This window comes from Zea mays, chromosome 4 (assembly GCF_902167145.1).
Source record: "Zea mays cultivar B73 chromosome 4, Zm-B73-REFERENCE-NAM-5.0, whole genome shotgun sequence".
Lineage (NCBI taxonomy): Eukaryota > Viridiplantae > Streptophyta > Magnoliopsida > Poales > Poaceae > Zea > Zea mays.
This window is the reverse complement of record NC_050099.1, coordinates 4,239,829-4,248,236: the sequence shown is the minus strand read 5'-3', so window position 1 is coordinate 4,248,236 and position 8,408 is coordinate 4,239,829.

The following is an 8,408-nucleotide window of genomic DNA, read 5'->3' as shown; positions in this document are numbered from 1 at the left end:
CAAAAAAATGAAACTTAGAAAATTAAAACTTAATTCTAGGACTTTGAATAATCACAATTGAAAAGACATCAACTTTAAAGGTATAGAGAACTTTAAATATATAGCTATGATATATAGTTCGACTTTGATCAACTTGATTTGTAAAAAACATGACCGACGTAGAACGCTCGGGGGCTCCCTTCGTGCCCAGGCTGTGGCCAGGTGACAAACGGAGCCCACCATGCCTACAGAGGTAAAAACTAAGACCCCGAAGGAGTCAACCACTCCTTCAGGGCCTCGAGGGATACACCCGACGGGCGCACTCGCGCGCACCCATCGGAAACAAAATCTTCCACTCCTTAGGAAAAGATAGCGTACCCGCACAAAGAACAGAAGAACCTTGAAACAAGTGTCAAAACATTTCTTTGGAAGGCTCGGGGGCTCCTGTCGGGTATGATAATTACGGGTACCCAGATTATGCCCCTAAAATGCGCCTGAAATCCTAAGGACTCCATCAAGGTACTTCCTCCGAGAACAAGGAACCAAAACTCTGCCTCGCTCGAGGTCCCCCTCAGGGGTCTTCCCAAAACTTCGCCTCGCCCGAGGCCTGTCTCGGGCGGGACGTAAGCTCGGGAGAATCTCCGTCCCGGCCAAGGCTCCCTCACCCTAGGGCAGCCATGTCCACCTCGTCCGAGCCTGCCTTAGGCGACAAAGACAAAGCTTGCTCGAGGGCCGTTGGGAGACAACCGCATTGAATGCGCACACCAACATCATTACACATGCGCAAGCCGCCTGACAGCCCCTGACGGGATGCGTAATATGACAGGACGTGGACCAAGACCTCGGGTGCAAGTTCCTCCTCGCTTTGTCTCCGCCTCGCCCAAACCTGGCCTCGGCTACTTGCTCCCCAGCGAATCCCGTGGAAGGCCACTCCATCGACTTTGGCACGTGTCATCAAATCTCAAAACAAGGCTCGGTCTCAACCTCGAACGGACCTCCGCCTTGCCTGAGCTCGGTTCTTCCCTCGATATCTGTGACAGAGGACTTCCCAACGTCATCAGAAACAGTAGAGCTAACGTGTTCCGTAAGAAGCTTTTTCCCATGACGGGCACTATGTCAACCTCTACGGTATGGATAATCCCATGCCAAGGGGCTCAGGTACGTGACCGAGCCCTTGACCTTGGCCTCGGCCTCAGCTCTCAGTAGAAAACAAGCAAGCACAAGTCAACGACAAAGTACAAAGCCATATTGTTTACACGGTATGAAGACACCCCTTCGCAGCATGTAGTCGGCTCCCGTCTACAAGGCAACTCTCCCTAGCCTATAAATAGGACAGTCCATGGCTCCACAAAGGACATGGAGACACAAGGAAGGCAAACACTTCATCAGTCTTCTCCTCCACTCGGTATTGGGACTTGCCTCAACCACCAGCTAGGAGTTGGGATCCTCCCCTCTCCTGATGTGCTTGTAACCCCTACCGTGAGCACTTTGGTGCGAGTAATATAAGCCCCATCCCTCCTCTGTTGGAAGTAGGGCCTCACGTAGCCCGAACTAGGATAAATTGCTTGTGTCAACTCGCACCATCATTTGGGTCTAGGGCATGCAATATCATTTCACTAGTTGGTTGAGGACCCTCTGTGATATCCTGGCCCCTGGGATGGTGATATCCTGGCCCAAGGCTTAATAAAATTAATAGAGTACTCATACCAACAAGGTGCATCTTCTTTTTTGGAAGCTTATCTCAAAATAACCTCTAAGTTAAGCGTGCTTGGCTTGGAGCAATTTGGGATGGGTGACCGACCGGGAAGTTTTCTCGGGTGCACATGAGTGAGGACAAAGTGTGCACAAAAGACCCGTGTTGGTCCGTGGGGACAATATATGATATTAGAGAGCTGCCAGAAGTAAGTATCATCGGTCGAGGGATTGGACGGGGTGTTACAAGTGGTATTAGAGCCGACCCACAAGGTTTCACGGGCGTGCGTGGGTTAGGGGTTCGGGTATATGGCGCATGTGGGCCAGAGTGGTCACATAGCATGGCATATGATGACACTAGACACACAGACGTGGCTAAGAGGGGAGGTTCCTGGATTGGGGTTGACCAACGAAGACGTTGGTCTTCTAAGGGGGGTGGATTGTGATATCCTAGCCCCTGAGATGGTGATATCCTGGCCCAAGACTTAATAGAATTAATAGAGTATTCATACCAATAAGGTGCATCTTCTTTTTTGGAAGCCTATCTCGAAAGAACCTCCAAGTTAAGCGTGCTTGGCTTGGAGCAATATGGGATGAGTGACCGACCAGGAAGTTTTCTTATGTGCGCATGAGTGAGGACAAAGTGTGCACAAAAGACCCGTGTTGGTCTATGGGGACAATATATGATCCTATAGAGATGCCAGGAGTACGTACCGTCGGTCCAGGGATTGGACGGGCTGTTACACCCTCCCCTCGATCCAAAACACCAACAGTTGGCATGCTAGGTAGGGGTTCGCTGCGTGCAAAGCAGCAAGATCCCGTCAAGGCTCTAGATGGCAAGTTTCTAGTAGCACCCTTGGCAGGTCGACGTGACAATCCGGTTCAGAAGTCATGAGCTCATGCCCCTTAACTTCGGTTATGGCATGACTCTCCTCCCACCCGGATATCCCACCAACATCGTCTACCATTTCTACCAGCTGGGGAGAGCACAATCACACTTGCTTCCCTGGCCAATAGTAGGATACCTGAACACAATGATCTGGTTCAGGAGTCTTGAGTTTATGACTTTTGGCATCAGCCACAACAAGACACTCCCCCCCCCCCCCCCCCCCCCCCCCCCGCCGGGACACACTTTGGGCTCCGACCACCATTTTCTCCAGCCAAGAGGAGCGAGACCAAGCCTGCTCCCTAGGTCGGAGGACGTACATCCGGATTTCCGCCCCCGTACCTCCTACTGCAGGAGACTGAGACAAAATGTTCGCAACCGTGCTACGGGCGGTGCCCCACGCCCAGTCAATGTTCCCACGCAGACCAACGACGCGGACTCCCTCGCGAGGGATCTATCGCACGTTGGCTTTAGGCCCGAAGCATCGACACCAGCGCACGTTGCTCCAGCGTCAGCTCCCCCTGCGGGTCAAGAAAGGCTAGCCTCAATAGCTCTCTCTACTGATTAGGAAGGGTTAGCTACACGCCTACACCAATGGACTGGGGGGAACCGTCGGATTCAATCCTTCCCCTTCGGATTCAGCTCTATTCCCCTAGATGGCCCATATACAATGAACACCTACATCAGCCTGTACGAGTAGCTCCTAGGGATCTCAGGGTACGAAAACCCCGAGACCGAAGAAGGTATGAGCTCAGGAGTAAACTTCTCTAGGTTCCACGACCTCGAGGCCATGCGTCATCTCTCAGTCGCAGGTGAATGCCTCATCTACGACGACTAGGGCTAAGACTCTACTCAGGGGCACCTCGACAACCGAACACCGAGAAGATCGGTCAAGCTAACCAAGAATCTAGGGATCGTCTTAGGATTGAAGCAAAGTCTACAAAGCAACCAAGTAGCTACGTCTCTTTTTCCTAAGTCATTATCTACTCTCAAACCTTCAAAATGTAAATAAATGTCTAACCTTCAAGTGAAGCTTGGTCCTGCTTTTACCAGACCAAACTGTCGGTGTTTTGGGTCCGACCGCACACCCGGGGTTGCCCCTCAAGGTGTTTTTAGGAGTAGGACGGTGTCGACGACTGTAGCAAAATGGTTCGTGCCGATCACACGAGGGACAGTGGACAAGATTTACAGGTTCGGGCCGCTTAGAGATGCGTAACACCCTACGTCCTGGTGAGTATGTGAACGTGGTTACAAGAGGGCTCTCTGGATTGAGGACACAGAGAGTTGAGGTGGGTGGCTAAGTAAGATAGGGTCGATCGTTCTGAAGGGGTGCCCCCTAGGCCTTATATACTCGACCGTGGGGCAGTACACGTGGATATGATAACAACAAGTAGCTAAAAGGTAGTGAACCTCTTGAGTTTATCCCTACGTAACCCTCGCCGACTTATCCTCGCATGGCTCCGTTGCATGGGGGCTCCAGCGCGGGAAAGTCGGGTCTCTGTTGCGATTTACTCGTTCGACGTTGTGGGCCGTCCGGGTTTGCACCAATCCGATCTTACGTCTTCTCTGCTTTGTTGGTTGTTTCTCTCCAGGCCCACGAAGGAATGACCTAATGATTTATTGGGCCTTTGGGCCTTTCGTGAGGTCTTTTACTCCTTTAGTGGACCCGGGGGATATCTATCCCCCACAAGCCCCCGATCTTTGGGTTAATTTAGAAGTAATCAGCCCAAAGATCCCAGGTCCAACTTGCGGGTGTTTTGAAGAAGAACGTCTTCCTGCTGTCTTCTCTTGCTCCGATCACTCATTTGACCGAGGCTTGGTTTCATGCTTGTGCCTTAGAGGTCGGCATTTCAATTCGTAGGATTCTGAACTTCATTGGGTGCACCGGGTGTAGCCCCCGACCTTTGAGTAGATTTTAGAAAACAATCTACTCAAAGGTCTTTCCCGGAAATTATCTCCATTTGTGCTCCTGCATCTTGGTTGAGGGTTGGTCTTTTAATCTTGTCCCTCGCCTTAGAAGTCGACACTATCTCGGCTTGGAATGATAATCCATGGGGTGCACCGGAGGTGCACCCAATGGGTGTAGCCCCCGACCTTCAAATGGATTTTTTAAGGATAATCCATTCGAAGGTCTTCCTTTCGTTTGTAAAAATTGGTATGAAGCTATTTGCATTATGCTTTGGAGGTCAGCATTATGTCATCAATATTTTGCTGCAGAGGTCAGCATATATTTTGTCTTTAGCAGCCGAGTTTGCAATCCATCCATATCTTGCTAGGTAGTGCAATTTATTTGCTTCTGCGACTGATTGGACGTTTGATGGACGTTCTCTGTCTAGTCTTCACGTCGCTTCTGTCGGCCATATCTTGTACTTTGCTGGCTATATTTGGCTTTCCTCTGATCCTTACTGATATCTCATTTTTGTCTTGAGGTATTCACTGCGTGCCCTGCACGGATGTGACCGTTTTGAAAAATATACTGATAATTCCTGGGCGTCCCCCCCCAATGGGTGTGGGCGAGGGACGGCTTGGTACGCTGAGTGTTTTAGCCGGCTGCTTCTGAGTAGTAATGTGATGGGACGGCGAGTGCAATCATATCCTTTGCGCTGTTGACTGGAGTCCCAATGGGTGTAGTGTTGCATGGAACGGCGTCAGCCGTCTGACGTGTCTTCAGACGGGTGGAAGTGCTTATTGAATGCTTTGCGACTGTTTAGTGACCACGGTTGGAGGTGAGCGGTTGCCTTTCCCTTCTATAAATAGCGTCGTTGCTCCTCTGGTTTTTTCACATCTCTTCGTTGTTCTTTACTGCATCCTTCTCTTCTCTCCTGTCTGCTTCCGCCATGTGCAAGAGTAACAAACGCAAGCGCGAGCCGACACCTCCGTCGGAGGACTTCGGCGACTCGGAATACTCGGAGGAGGAGTTCTCCTCCGAGTCCGAGGGGTCTCCGGCTCCCGTCTCTCCCCCGGCGTCGTCTGATGATTCAGACGACTCCCAGGGGATTGCCGCGGAAGTCTGGACGTACATCCGGGCCGTCGAGCGCTCCGGGCTCGAGGGCTCGGATGAGTCGGAGTTCTCCTCGGATGAGGAGGACTCGGACGGCGGCGAGGACGAGGATGACGACGACGACGGTGGCGACGGCGATGGTAACGGCAGCGGCAGCGGCGGGGGCAGCGGCGGCGGCGACGGGAGCAAGGGCAGCACCAGAAGCGGCAGCACCAAGGGCAGCACCAAGGGCGGCAGCGGTGGCAGCAGCAGCAAGGCCAGTGGCTAAGTGCCACTGGTCTTTATATATTAGTATAGTATAGTTAGAATAATGTAGTAGTAATGTAGAGTAGTATAGCGTAGTATAGTAGTAGTAGTAATGTAATGTAGTAATAGTAGGGAAGCATCAACTCGCAAAGAGTTGATTTGTAAGCTCATTGTCTTCCCTTAATGAAAGAATGACGTTGGCTCCTTCTTGATGACTCGCTTTCCTTGATTATAGAACTGATTCTTTTGAGACAGTAGATGAATAACTTGTGCATCATACTGACGCTTCCAGAAGTAGCTGCCGAGTAATCTTGTAGTCGGTATCGGTGTTTTAGAAACAACGCCGAGCGATTGAAGGTCGACGTCAGCGTTTTAGAAGTAATACCGAGCAATCGAACACGAGATCAGCTTTTTAGAGGCAACGACGAGTGAGTGAAGGTCGACGTCGGCATTTTAGAAGTAGTGCCGAGCGATTGAACACGAGATCAGCGTTTTAGAGGCAACGCCGAGTGACTGAAGGTCGACGTCGGCATTTTAGAAGTAATGCCGAGCGATTGAACACGAGATCAGTGTTTTAGAAGCAACGCCGAGTGACTGAAGGTCGACGTCGGCATTTTAGAAGTAATGTCGAGCGATCGAATACGAGATCAGCGTTTTAGAGGCAACGCCGAGTGATTGAAGGTCGACGTCGTCATTTTAGAAGTAATGCCGAGTTTTCGAATACGAGATCAGCGTTTTAGAGGCAACGCCGAGTGAGTGAAGGTCAACGTCGGCATTTTAGAAGTAATGCCGAGCGATTGAATACGAGATCAGCGTTTTAGAGGCAACGCCAAGTGACTGGAGGTGACGTCGGCGTTTTAGAGGTAATGCCGAGCTTTCGAATACGAGATCAGCGTTTTAGAGGCAACGCCGAGTTAGTGAAGGTCAACGTCGGCGTTTTAGAAGTAATGCCGAGCGATTGAGTACGAGATCAGCGTTTTAGAGGCAACGCCGAGTGACTGGAGGTGACGTCGGCATTTTAGAGGTAATGCCGAGCGACTGAATATGAAATCAGCGTCTTAGAGTCAACGCCGAGTGATAGCCGGCCGCATGAGTTATTTTGAGGATGATAACCGAGTGATGAAGTGGCACGTCGGCTTTTTGGAAATAACTGCCGGATGACCACGTGGCATGCTGGGGTTTCGGAAATAACCGCCGGGTGATGACTGGGCACTTTTTGAAACGGTATCTGGCTCGAGAATACCTCATAAGAGCTGCGCTTTTAGCCGCCTTTGCTTTCCGTGCCCTAGTTCTTGCATTCCCGCCTCTGAATCCTTTCTGCCATTCGCCTCCTACTCTGTTCGCTGGTGAAAATCGAGATGGCGCCCAAGAGGAAAACTGCGAGCTCGTCTGCTGCGGTGATCCCTCCAATCGACCCCAACAGCCAGTTGCCTTTCGCAGGTAACCATATGTCCATCATTTCCGAAGCTGAACTTCTCCACCTCGTATCCATCGGGGTTCTTTCTCCGCGGGAACTCTGTTCTTGGCGGATTTGCCACGGGACTACTGTCCCGACAGAGGATACCCACGAGTCTGTAGTTTACGCTCCTTTTCTTCTCCGCGGCCTCGGCCTTCCCATCTCCCCCTTTTTCCGCGGCCTCCTTGATTTCTACCACATTAACTTGACCCATTTGAACCCTAATTCCATTCTGCAAATCTCCATTTTCGTTCACTTATGCGAAGCCTTTCTCGGCGTGCTGCCGCATTTTGGTTTATGGAAGTATCTGTATCATTGTCGCCCTGGGATGGCCGGGGGACAACATCAGTTGGTCGGAGGTGCCAGTTTAGAGATGCGTCGCGGGCGGAAAACTGAGTATCTTGAGATTCCCCTCAAGGACAGTATTAAGGGATGGCGTCTAGAGTGGTTCATAGTTGATAATTATGGAAATTCTCTCCCCTCCCGGTCGGGAAGACAGCCAGACGTTCGCACTCCGAGCTGGACCGAGTCTCCCACAGATCAGGAAGTGGCTGAGGCAGGTGTGTTGCTAACTGAAGTAGGACTGCTGAAAGAGAGAGGTCTAACTGCTGAAGCTGTGGTCGCTGACTTTGTTTTCAAGAACATTCAGCCACTGAAAGATAGGGCCTATCCAGCATATCTGTATAGAGGGCTGGCCGACTCAACTCGGGTTACCAATAGGAGAATTCCTTCTGTAGACTTGGTAAGCCGACTTGAAATGATCCTCAGGGGTAAGGTGTCAAATGTTGGTGCTCCAGTGGCATACTCAGCCTGGAACCTGCCTCCTCCCAAAGCCTTCACCCTTTTTGTGTCAAATCCGCCTGTGACTGATGGCAATTTGGGCCTTAGAGTGCGACCCTCTGCTGAAGAAGTCAGTACTTTGGTTGCTTCGCTTGGGGAGATTCCTGATGATGAACGGCAGGTTTATTTTGAAGTGCCCCTGAACCCTAGTGATGCGGACATAAATGACATGCTTGATCTGTTAGCTGAGGATTCCTCCGACGCTGCTCCTGTTGGTACGTTGGCAGTGGTGCCCCTTCCAGAGGTTGATACAACTTTGGATGTCCCAAAACCTGTCAGTACTCGCCCGAGGCGTCCTAGCCGAACCA